Source organism: Cebus imitator, unplaced genomic scaffold, assembly GCF_001604975.1.
Source record: "Cebus imitator isolate Cc_AM_T3 unplaced genomic scaffold, Cebus_imitator-1.0 Scaffold849, whole genome shotgun sequence".
NCBI lineage: Eukaryota > Metazoa > Chordata > Mammalia > Primates > Cebidae > Cebus > Cebus imitator.
This window is the reverse complement of record NW_016108164.1, coordinates 231,612-242,898: the sequence shown is the minus strand read 5'-3', so window position 1 is coordinate 242,898 and position 11,287 is coordinate 231,612. Positions and strand designations below refer to the sequence as shown.

General features: G+C 45.3%; 1 pseudogene; it reads right to left on the bottom strand.

The window, feature by feature from the left end:
• Nucleotides 1-1,323: 1,323 nt before the first annotated feature.
• Nucleotides 1,324-2,351, bottom strand: LOC119469802 (annotated as a pseudogene).
• Nucleotides 2,352-11,287: the final 8,936 nt, after the last annotated feature.

Sequence of the window (11,287 nt, the reverse complement as noted above, 5' to 3'; positions counted from 1 at the left end):
AAGACACATGCACACATATGTTCATTGTGGCACTGTTTACAATAGCAAAGACTTGGAACCAACCCAAATGTCCATCAACGATAGACTGGATAAAGACAATGTGGCACATATACACCACGGAATACTATGCAGCCATAAAAAACATGAAAGGACATGAAGGATGAGTTCATGTCCTTCATAGGGACATGGATGAATCTGGAAACGATAATTCTCAACAAACTGACACAAGAGCAGAAAACCAAACATCGCGTGTTATCACTCATAGGTGAGTATTGAACAACTAGAACACATGGACACAGGGAGGGAAGCATCACACACTGCGGTCAGTTGGCAGGGGCTAGGGGAGGGATAGCGGGGAGTGGGAAGGGTGGGGAGGGATAATGAGGGGAGAAATACCGGGTATAGGTGATGCGGGTATAAAAGCAGCAAACCACCTTGCCACGTATGTACCTATGCAACAATTCTGCATGATCTGCACATGTACTCCAGAACCTAAAGTACAATTAAAAAATAATAATAATAAATAAAAGTAAAATGAAGGTTTCTGGAACAACTATACTAACAGTGGTATCATAAGTCTTTAGTTGGTAAGATCTAGCACTGAAATGACTTAATTTTTTAACTTGCGAGGGATCTTTTTAAAGCACCATTTAAAACAAATATATATTTAAAAAATTAAATATAGAAAAATTGTTCTAATAAACGAGTTTGAGGATGCACAGGAAACAACAGAACCCATTTTTTAACCTCTGGTAACTGAAGTGGAGCATGAAATTCGAAGCCTCTTTGAGGATGTCCTCCATTGTTCACCTAAAGGAAAACAAATGCAGAGCTATCAAAGAGTTTCTCCATAAATTCCCAGACCTTGGAGGGCTACGGCTTTTCATAAATATGGTTACTGCACTGATGATTTCTAAATTTTAAATTTGATACCCCAACAAAGTAACATATACGAGTTATAAGTATTTTAGTTTTTTGAGAAATGACCAAAAAATTGGAACTCGTTTTAACAATCTCTGAAAACTTTAAATTCTACACATATTTTGAAACACACTTCCAAACAAGATAGACTAACAACAATACATATGTCTACTACACTAGTAGCTTAAACTTGCCAAGACATCCTCCTTTGTACTTGTTTCCTAGAAGAGTTGCTAGGTTATTTTTTGCCAGTGGCCAGCAGCCTCTTTAAGAACAGCAAAGGACCTACTGTAAAAGTCACTCTCAGGTGTTTGCCCTCCCAGCTAATGCCTTCACCTTCTCCACTCACCGCACCCAGAAGGAGCACAGAGCCTGCAGGGCTGGCTGGCCTTGGCTCTGACCTCACCGTGGGTTGGGCCGCCTTTGGCACTTGTCCTGGCTGCTCTGCTTCCATGATGGGGAGTAACTGAGGGAACCTCGGGCACAGAAGCTGTGCTTATAAGGATGGCGTCTGTGTTTCTTCAGGTTTTCTTCTTTCTGGGCCTGGCTCTTCGCTAGCTCCTTATCACCCTCTTTTTGTTCATGGTCTTGCTCTTTATGAGAGGGCAATGTGTTTTCAATTGTATTAATTAGAAATCTTTTATATATACATATTTTATTGCGTTTTAGGTTTTGGGGTACATGTGAAGAACATGCAAGATTGTTGCATAGGTACATATATGACAATGTGGTTTGCTGCCTTCCTCCCCATCACCCATATCTGGCATTTCTCCCCATGCTATCCCCCCCAACTCCCCACCCCCCGCTGTCCCCCCATTTCCCTCCAACAGACCCCAGTGTGTGATGCTCCCCTCCCTGTGTCCCTGTGTTCTAGTTGTTCAATACCCACCTATGAGTGAGAACATGCAGTGTTTGATTTTCTGTTCTTGTGTCAGTTTGCTGAGAATAATGGTTTCCAGGTTCATCCATGTCCCTACAGAGGACATGAACTCATCGTTTTTTATGGCTGCATAGTATTCCATGGTGTATATGTGCCACATTTTTCCCGTCCAGTCTATCATCAATGGGCATTTGGGTTGGTTCCAAGTCTTTACTATTGTAAACAGTGCTGCAATGAACATTTGTGTGCATGTGTCCTTCTAATAGAATGATTTATAATCCTTTGGATATATACCCAGTAATGGCATTGCTGGGTCAAACGGAATTTCTATTTCTAGGTCCTTGAGGAATCGCCACACTCTCAGCAAGAGGACACTTCATCCAACCCATGGGTCCCATTGTTTCAGCTCTAGTTTTCCCATGTTTTTCCTCCTTAGCAGTTCTTCTATTGCTTTCCTCTCCAGTTCCTAGTCGTCTTCCAACATGGGGGTGGTTTCCAGATCCTCAGGTGGTGCTAGCAGATTGGGGCTCTGGCCCACAGCGCGAGGCATGGAGGCGAAGCAGGAAGGAAGGACTGACCAATCAGTAGTGTCTTAAATCCATTCCATCTGCTTTCTGCTGTGCCTTCCTATACCACATAAACAGGAAAGCTAAAAACTACATTTCCCAGACTCCTTTACAACCAAAGTCAGGATGTGGGGCAGATTCAGTCATTCCATCACAGGGGGGAATTGCAGCAGGGGCCAGGTATCTGCTTCTCCTGCTGCCAAGCCCAGCTGGGGGACATTCGTTTTTCTGGGCAGCATTATTTGAGGTCCTGGGCTCTGGTCTCTGGCTCTGAGGTGCTGGGAGCAGGGCACGTGGCAACCACCTTGAAGGTGAAAATCCTCCCAGGAACAGTGGGGTCCGGGGCGGGCAACAACAGCTGTGGCTTCTGAGGGTGGCGGGTTTCTGATTATGATGGCTTCCTTCCTTGTCTTGGTGGCTTCCTAACTGTGGCAGTAGTGATGTGGTAAAGAGTTGGCAGCCTTTTGATCCTAGTGGCTCACGTGGGCTTTGGATGGCTTCATGGGGCTAAGCAAACAGACACTGAAGTCCAGAGTCTGCCAAGAGTGGGACTGGACCCTCGGAGTAAAGGTGGGCTGAAGGTCATCCAGTCTTCAAACGGAAGGCAGTCCAGGTTCGAGGCTTCTGCGTGTCCCCAAATGTCTCAATTCCTGCAGCTAAATTCAAGCAATTTTATAGCTACCAAGGCCTGATATAAGCAAATGAAAGCCATTTCTGAAGGAAGGATATATCATCCTACTTTTTTTTGAGATGGGGTCTCATTCTGTCACCCAGGTTAGAATGCAGTGGTGCGATCACAGCTTACTGTAGCCTCCACCTCCCAGGCCCAGGTGATCCTCCCACCTCAGTCTCCCGAGTAGCTGAAACTACAGGTGCAGGACACCATGCCCAGCTAACTTTTGTATTTTTAGTAGAGAAGGAATTTCACCATGTTGTCCAGACTGCTCTCAAACTCCTGGCCTCAAGCCATCCGCCCCACCTCAGCCTCACAAAGTTCTGGGATTATAAGAGTGAGCCATTACGCCCAGCCCATCCTGCACTTTATATTCTGTCAACAGCAATTTCTAAAACAACATATCCAGAACACAGACAAAGATAACCAACCACATGGGGAGATAAGATAGCAACAAGGAGTACCAGCTGAAATGTGCAACACAGAAGAAAAATACATGGACCCTCTAGCTCAGCACTCTGACGGAAATATGCAAGCGATAAGTGTGGGCCACATAGGGTGTTTTCAATGTTCTAGTGACCATATTGAAAAAATAAAATGAAATAGGTGAAATACATCTTTACAATATTTTAACTCAAAAAAATATATATATATATATATGTTTTGAGATGGAGTCTTGCTCTGTCACCAGGCTGGAGTGAAGTGGCACAATCTCGGCTCACTGCAACCTCCACCTCCCAGGTTCAAGTGATTCTCCTGCCTCAGCCTCCCAAGTAGCTCGGACTATAGGCACGTACCACCACGTCCAGCTAATTTTTGTATTTTTGTAGAGAGAGGGTTTCATCGTGTTAGCCAGGATGGTCTCCAGCTCTTGACCTCCTGATCTGCCACTTTGGCCTCCCAAAGTGCTGGGATTACAGGCGTGAGCCACTGCGCCCAGCCTCAAATTTTTTTAACCAAAATTATTAGTTCAACATGTCATCAACAGACAAATGAATAATGAGACATTTGACACTTTTATACTAAACCTTTGAAATTTGGTGTGCACCGTATACTGACAATACATCTCAATTCAAACTAGTCATATTGCAAGCTCTCAATGGCCTCATGTAGCTAGTAACTGCTGGGTTAGACCTCACAGCTTTAGATTTTAGAATTAGCTGGCAGGGTGTGATGGCTCATACCTGTCATCCCAGAACTTTGGGAGGCTGAGGTGGAAGGATCACCTGAGGCCAGAAGTTCAAGACCAGCCTGGCCAACATGGTGAAACCCTGTCTCTACTAAAAATACTAGAATTAGCTGGGTGTGGTGGTGCATGCCTATAGTCCTAGCTACTCAGGACACTAAGGTGTGAGATCAATGGAACCCAGGAAGCAGAGGTTGTAGTGAGCCAAGATTACGCCACTGCACTTCAGCCCGGGCCACCAAGCAAGACTCTGTCTCAAAAAAAAATTAAAAATATAGAATTATTGGGCAGGGATTTAAAACTAACTATGCTTACTATGTTTCAATAGCTTAAAAAAAAAGAAAAAAATCAACAGAAAAAAATTCATTACTTCAAATGTAAGATATATGAAACGTGGAATAATCTGTACATGTTAAACTAAATAACTGAGATGAAGAACCCAACAGCTAAGTAGACAGATCTGAAGAGAAGCGGGAAACTGGAAGGCAGGTCAAGAGAAACCATCTGGAATGCAGTACAGGAAGACCGAGGGGTGGAAACATCAGAAGAGACAGTAAAGGACATGGAGACACTGTGGAGAGGTTCACCCACATTTATATGGAATCCTAAGAGGACAGGTGAAAGATGACACAGAAGGCATATTTCCAGAGACGAGGGCTGCAGATTTAAAAACTGGCCAGGAGGCTGCTGTCAAATTGATTGTCTTTCCTATTGATTGATTGTATTTTATCAATAGTTGTTTTTAAATGTTTCTCTTTTAAGTGTTTCTCTTCAAAGATATTCTTCTTGAAGACGACCTTTGAGATACTCTCCAATTTCATCACAATGCACCTAGGAGTGAATTTATTTTTATTTATTCTAATTGAGATTTGTTATGTTTCCAAAAGTTGAGAATCTATGTCTTTCATAAAATCTGAAAAATTCTTAGCCACTAGTTATTTGAAATTTCCTCTCCCTCATTTTCTTCTCTGTTTCTGAAGTCCTGTTAGAGCCAGGTGGGCCTTCTCATTGCGCATCCATCTTTACACTTCTCTCTTGCAGTTTCAGCATGAAACTCTCTCTCCACCAAAGTCTGAATGATTTCTTCAGGTCAATCCAGTTCAGTGACTTCATTATATATATATATATATATATACTTGAGATGGAGTCTCACTCTGTCACCCAGGCTGGAGTGCAGTGGTGCGATCTCGGCTCACCGCAACCTCTGCCTCCCGGGTTCAAGAGATTCTCCTGCCTCAGACTTCCAAGTAGTTGGGATTATAGGCACTCGCCGCCACACCCAGCTATTTTTTTGTATTTTTAGTAGAGGCAGGGTTTCACCATGTAGGCCCAGCTGGTCTCGAATTCCTTCATGTGATTCACCCACCTTGGCCTCCCAAAGTGCTGAGACAATAGGCGTGAGCCACTGCACCCAGCCCATCCTATATTTAACATGTTGCTTCATCAGTGTGTTGAGTTTCAAATTTTAATTAACACATTTTTTATTGCTATAAATACTGCTTGGCTCTATTTCAGATATAGCGAGTCTTTTTTGACAATGTCTCAATATTTGCAGTGTGTTTTATTCTTTTATATCTTCAATGATTTAAGTATACATATTTTACTATTTTATTTGTAGTTCTAATATCTGCAGCTCTTCAGGGTCTAACTTACTGTGTGAGATTGGCTGACTCACTCACTGTGGTTTCACTCTTGATTTATTCTGTGGGTTCCTGAGCTTTTTTGTGGCATGGCTTTTTTACTGTAGGAAGCCTCTGCTGCCGATGTGAGGTTGTGTTGTGCAGAGATATTATGTTTGATTCTGTTAAATGCCTGTGGATCTCCACAAGCCAGGGATCATTTTTAATTTTTTGGCTTGCACATTCTGGGAGCAGTCAGGTAGGAAACACTCTAACCCTCAGGACAACTGCAGTTACTAATCCTCAGGGCGGAGTGCGCTACTGGATCGCACATGCGCAGTGCTGCTCTCGCTGATGCTCACTGTTGCTGCTGTGGCTCTCTGTTAGTTTCTTGGGAGGAGGAACACCTTAGCAAAAATGCTTTGCCAAATAAGATTTGAAATAGCTTTATTTTGAGCAAAACATTTGCCTGTTTTTTTTTTTTCTCTGTTGTTGCTGTGTCACGTGGTGCCTGCCAGTTAGAGCTAAACAGTCAGTTTTGCTGTTTCTGCGCAGAAAAATGCTCACATCACAAGTCAGTGTCTAGGCGCCCCGGGAGGTGACTCTGGTAATGTGTATTTTCATTGCTCATTTCCACTCTTAAAGGTCCAATTCTCCTGACTTTTTCATGTTTCCCTAGGGTGCCATCCTGTATGTAAAATCCAAAATTGATTATTTCTTCTCAAAGGCAGTGTTGCCATAATTCACACAGTTTAGATATATTATACAAAAGTATTTAAATCTATTCAACATTGTTCATTAAGCTTCTGTTAGAGTCATAAAAATATCTTGTCATGTCTGATTAATTCAGCTGAGTTCAGTTTTTAAACAGCATGCTGTTCTACAATGTGCTATTTATTGTTAAAACCTAGAATTCGTGTTTCCAATAACTGAGAGGGATGGGGTATTTTACTAAGATATCTATCATAATTATACTAAATTTAGGACTGTGTGCTGATTTAATTAAATCTATATAGAAATGATAGGAAGTGAAAATGAATTTAATATAGTGAAAATGAATTTAATATAGCATTCATTTTGTCTAAAAGCCAATGTTCCGTGAACACACTGTTGTTCTTTTCCCTCTGCAAACCTGAAGCAAGCACTGCTGGAAATGTGATTTTCTACAGAATTGACAGGCCGCTCCCTCTCAGACCCCAACCCTTCTTTTCTCCTTCTCTTTCCTCCTGGCCCCTTACCTTTCCCATTTCCATTCCTGCTTTCAGACTGGCTCCTTCTTTGCTTAAAAGGCAAGATTTTCCTGGCCCTGTTGCACCCTAGACTCAAACAGTTTGCTGAAGATACCAATTTGCTGTCTGTCATCACACTATATTTTCTAGAAGATTCTATCATCATGAAGCACCCCCAGACTGGTTGAAAACCAAAGTTACTCCTCCTTGGAAAATCTTTGTGGACACCCAGATTGGCATTCAAATTTCCAAGTTGTGGCTGGGCGCAGTGGCTCATGCCTGTAATTCCAGCACATTGGGAGGCCATGGCAGGCGGGTCACCTGAGGCCAGGAGTTCAAGACCAGCCTGGCCAACATGGTGAGACCCTGTCTCTACTAAAATTGCAAAAATTTGCTGAGCACAGTGGCAAGAGCCTGTAATCCCAGCTACTCAGGAGGTTGAGTCAGGAGAATCACTTGAGCCTCGGAGGCAGAGGTTCAGAGGTTGCAGTGAGCTGAGATCGTCCCACTGCACTCCAGCCTGGGTGACAGAGCCAGACTCTGACTTAAAAAATAAAAAAATAATAAAAATAAAAAGGCAAAAAAATTACCAACTTGGGCCAGCGATGGGGTCTCCAACCTCAATGCTGTCACCTTCAGGCCTCTGGGGGTTACAGCCTCTGCTGCAGCTCTCCTCTGCACCTGTGCTATTCCTCTGAGCCCCGTTCGCTCCCGTAGCTGTCTCATTCATTCACTGGTTCACTCAGCCTCCAACCACCCTTAAATCATACCAGGCTCACCAGGAGATAGAAAAATCACCCTCTATGGGTCTGACAAACATGCCTGAGTCCTGATGAGTGGGTCTTGTGTTCATTTCCACCCCCTCACAGGGTCCCCAGGGCTGGGAAGAGGCCATGGCCGGGGCTCAGAGCTCCAGCTCTCCTCAGGGTGGGCCTGGCATTTGCTGACTTCAGGGAGGGCGGCAGGGCTCAAAACTGAAGTAGGAGACCTGCCCTGGGTCCTTAGCACGTGCAAGGACAGGTTCCTTGTAGAATCTGCTCATTTCGTCTGTGTTCATAGCATTTGTCATTTTCCACATGTGGACATCCATGCCCAGAAAGCTGAAGAAACTTGCACTGGAATATTCAGCCACAATATCAGCACTTCCATGTCTCAATGCATGATTTCTAGATCACACCCATTATACTCATCTTTGGGCTGCTTCTATCCCCATCCTGGGCTGGTCTGAGTCTGGTGGCCAGATGCCTGCAGCAGGGGTGAGGCAGAGGGCCCAGGTGTGCACAGAGGCCCCTCCTCCTGTCACCTGGCTGTCCTCCTCCAGGCTCTCTTGCCAGCCTTCTGCCTTCCTCCTGCTCCCCTAGTCACTGGCCCAGGTCACCCATCTCAGGGGTTGGGCTGCCAGGGCCTTCTCAGTGGCCTCCTCCCAGGACTAACCCGGCTCCTGTCCCTAGCCCTGTGCATGGGAGGTTCTTCTCACACACAGATCCCAGGACCCGCCAAGCTCTGCCCCTCCCAAGTCTGAGAACTGCCCACCCCTGTGTGTCTTCTGTCCTCCACACCACCCTCCACGTAGCCCCTCCTGCACAGAGGCTCTAGTGCATCAGGCCAGCACCTTCCAGGCTTTTGTGTCCCTGCTCAGTCACAGAGATGGCTGCCATCCCATGCCCCTATCCTAAAGCAAAGACAGTCGCTGAGCTTGGTCCAGGCCTCCTCCCCTTTCCCACAGCCTCAGGAGCCTGGAGATTGATGGTCACCAGGTGCAGGGCCTCACCACACGGAGACTGTGTGGAGTGGGAGGTCTGTGCCTATTTTTCTCATTCAATGGGGAATAAGCTGAGTGGGACTCAGGGGCTCTGCCCAGTCCTCACCCCAGGCTAAGCCCTCCCTTGCAGCCAGGGGCCACTGGGCCCCCCACCACTCTCTGGCTTTTGCCCACAGTTCTGGATGGTTCCATGGTGACTGAGACAAGGATGCACTCGGGTTGCCCCTTTGAGGACAGCTGCAGTGACCATCCAGGGACTGAGCAGAGGTGCGGGTGCAGCCATGGGCTTAGGTGTGGTTGGCCACAGAAGGGTGTGTGTTGGAACTAGATGCTCGGTGCTGCAAAGAAAAATCAGCACCTAGACAGATGATCGTTCAGCAACGCAGTTTTTACTTCCCAGACTGCAGGAAGGGTACTCTCACTAGCCATCTTGCCATGAGAGTACAATGAATAAAGGAAAACACATACATTTATCCCTTATGCATTTGGGGTCATCCTTACTGCTGTGTCTGATCTCCGTTGGCAGGAGCCAGACCTCACAATCTAAACAAAAACTCAATTGGCTAACAACTTAAAACTTTTCTAAACAGGTAAAAGCAATGGAGAGCTGGGACATGTCTGTGAGCATGTTCAGCACAGATATTTTGGTTAAAGTACAAGGATATAGAATGTACTACTGCCTATAAGCATGGCATGTCTAACAGCTACATAGGATAGGACCTAACAGAGTTATTAGCACACTTATTCTTTAAGAAGAAAGGATTCCAGGTTCATCCATGTCCCTACAAAGGACACAAACTCATCGTTTTTGATGGCTGCATAATATTCCATGGTGTGCCAAGTGTGTACCTATGCAACAATCTTGCATGTTCTTCACATGTACCCCAAAACCTAAAATGCAATAAAATAAATGGGAAAAAATAATAATAAAAAATTAAAAAATAAAAATAATATTTTAAAAAAAAAGAAGAAAGGAAACTTCAAAAAGGAACATTTCTGCTTCCCACAACAGGGAGCAAAGTGAGCCCCATGCATGCATAGGACCCTCCCTCGGCTTCTGCTCTCCATGGAAACACAATTGATCACATGATTGATCAGGGTATGCCACTAGGGCTCTCTTTCCTTCTTCTTCTTTTTTTTTTTCCCCAGAAGTCATAAAGGGATATAGAATATATTCAAAGACCTCCTCATGCTTTTAGTGGAGAGGCAAAGAAGGTCTGTTCTGGACTAGGGAAGCAGCTGTGCTCCAGGGGGCAAGAACTCCACGGAGGGCGGCCAGGTGTCTCTGGCACAGGCGATGACAGGAATATGCCTCAGCCACTGAATATTCCTGTGGAAGCTTCTTCACCTTCCTGGGCATCAGTGTTTACACTGGGGTAATAATAAATGCTGTGTTATAGGGTCCAGCCCTACAGAGTTCTGTGAGCCCCTCCCGGCTGGTGTGGAGATGAGAAATTGTAGAAATAAGACACAAGACCCAGAGATAGAGAAAAAAGAGTTTGGGCCCAGGGGTGCAGTGCTACCCAAATCGTGGAGACCAGCAGTGACCCCGAATGCCTGGACGCTCTCACTTATTGAGTTTCAAGTCTGGAGGCAGGGAGGGTTGGGTGGTCAGTGACTGGGGGCAGGGTAAAATAGGGCGTGGCATGCAGGTGGGGACTCAGGAATTAGTGAGCAGAGATGAGGTCAGGAGCATAATGTGTCAGCACTTTTCCATACACGTTAAGAAAGAACAAAGACATTAAGATTTGTATTACTCTTACTGATTATCTTTTCTAAGAGAAAAGGAACCAGGTACAGAAATGTAACATGAGAGTGGACACGGAACGTGACCACTGAAGCACAGCACCACATAGAGACAACTAAGCCCCCAATGTGTGGGAGACTCCCTAACAGCCATCAGGCATTACCATAAGAGGTTGGAGAGGTGAAGTTTTCTCCTAACTCCTCCAGGGAAGGAGACGTCTCAGCTATTTTGGACATCTCCTTCCCTAGCTGGCTAAACAGCGGGTGCTTCCCCAGTGGCGCTGCCCGGTCAGCCAAGGCTCCCTCCAGCTGCCCTTATGTGAGCCTGACAGCGGGCTTAAAACGTCTTGCCTTAGAGTAATTCATTTCACAATGTCACCCCAGGTTCACACTTCTGACCTGAGAGGCATTAGTAAAAGAATTAAGATCGCCTATTAATAATTAATAACTACTAAGGTCATATTTCTAGTTACTTTCTTCTTCATTATTTATATGGAAATAGGCTGAGGCTTTTGGCTCCTGCCTCAGCACTTATGGGGTCTACCCCTACACTGCGTTGAAAATTAAATGAGACGGTCATAGAAGGAACAGTGTCAGGTCTCGAGGGTGTGTATGGAGTCCAGGCTGGCCACCAGTCGTCTGCAGGATGAGGCGGGGTGGAGAGGGAGGGTTCGCAGGGCCTGGCGCTGGCTGACGGGACTGGAG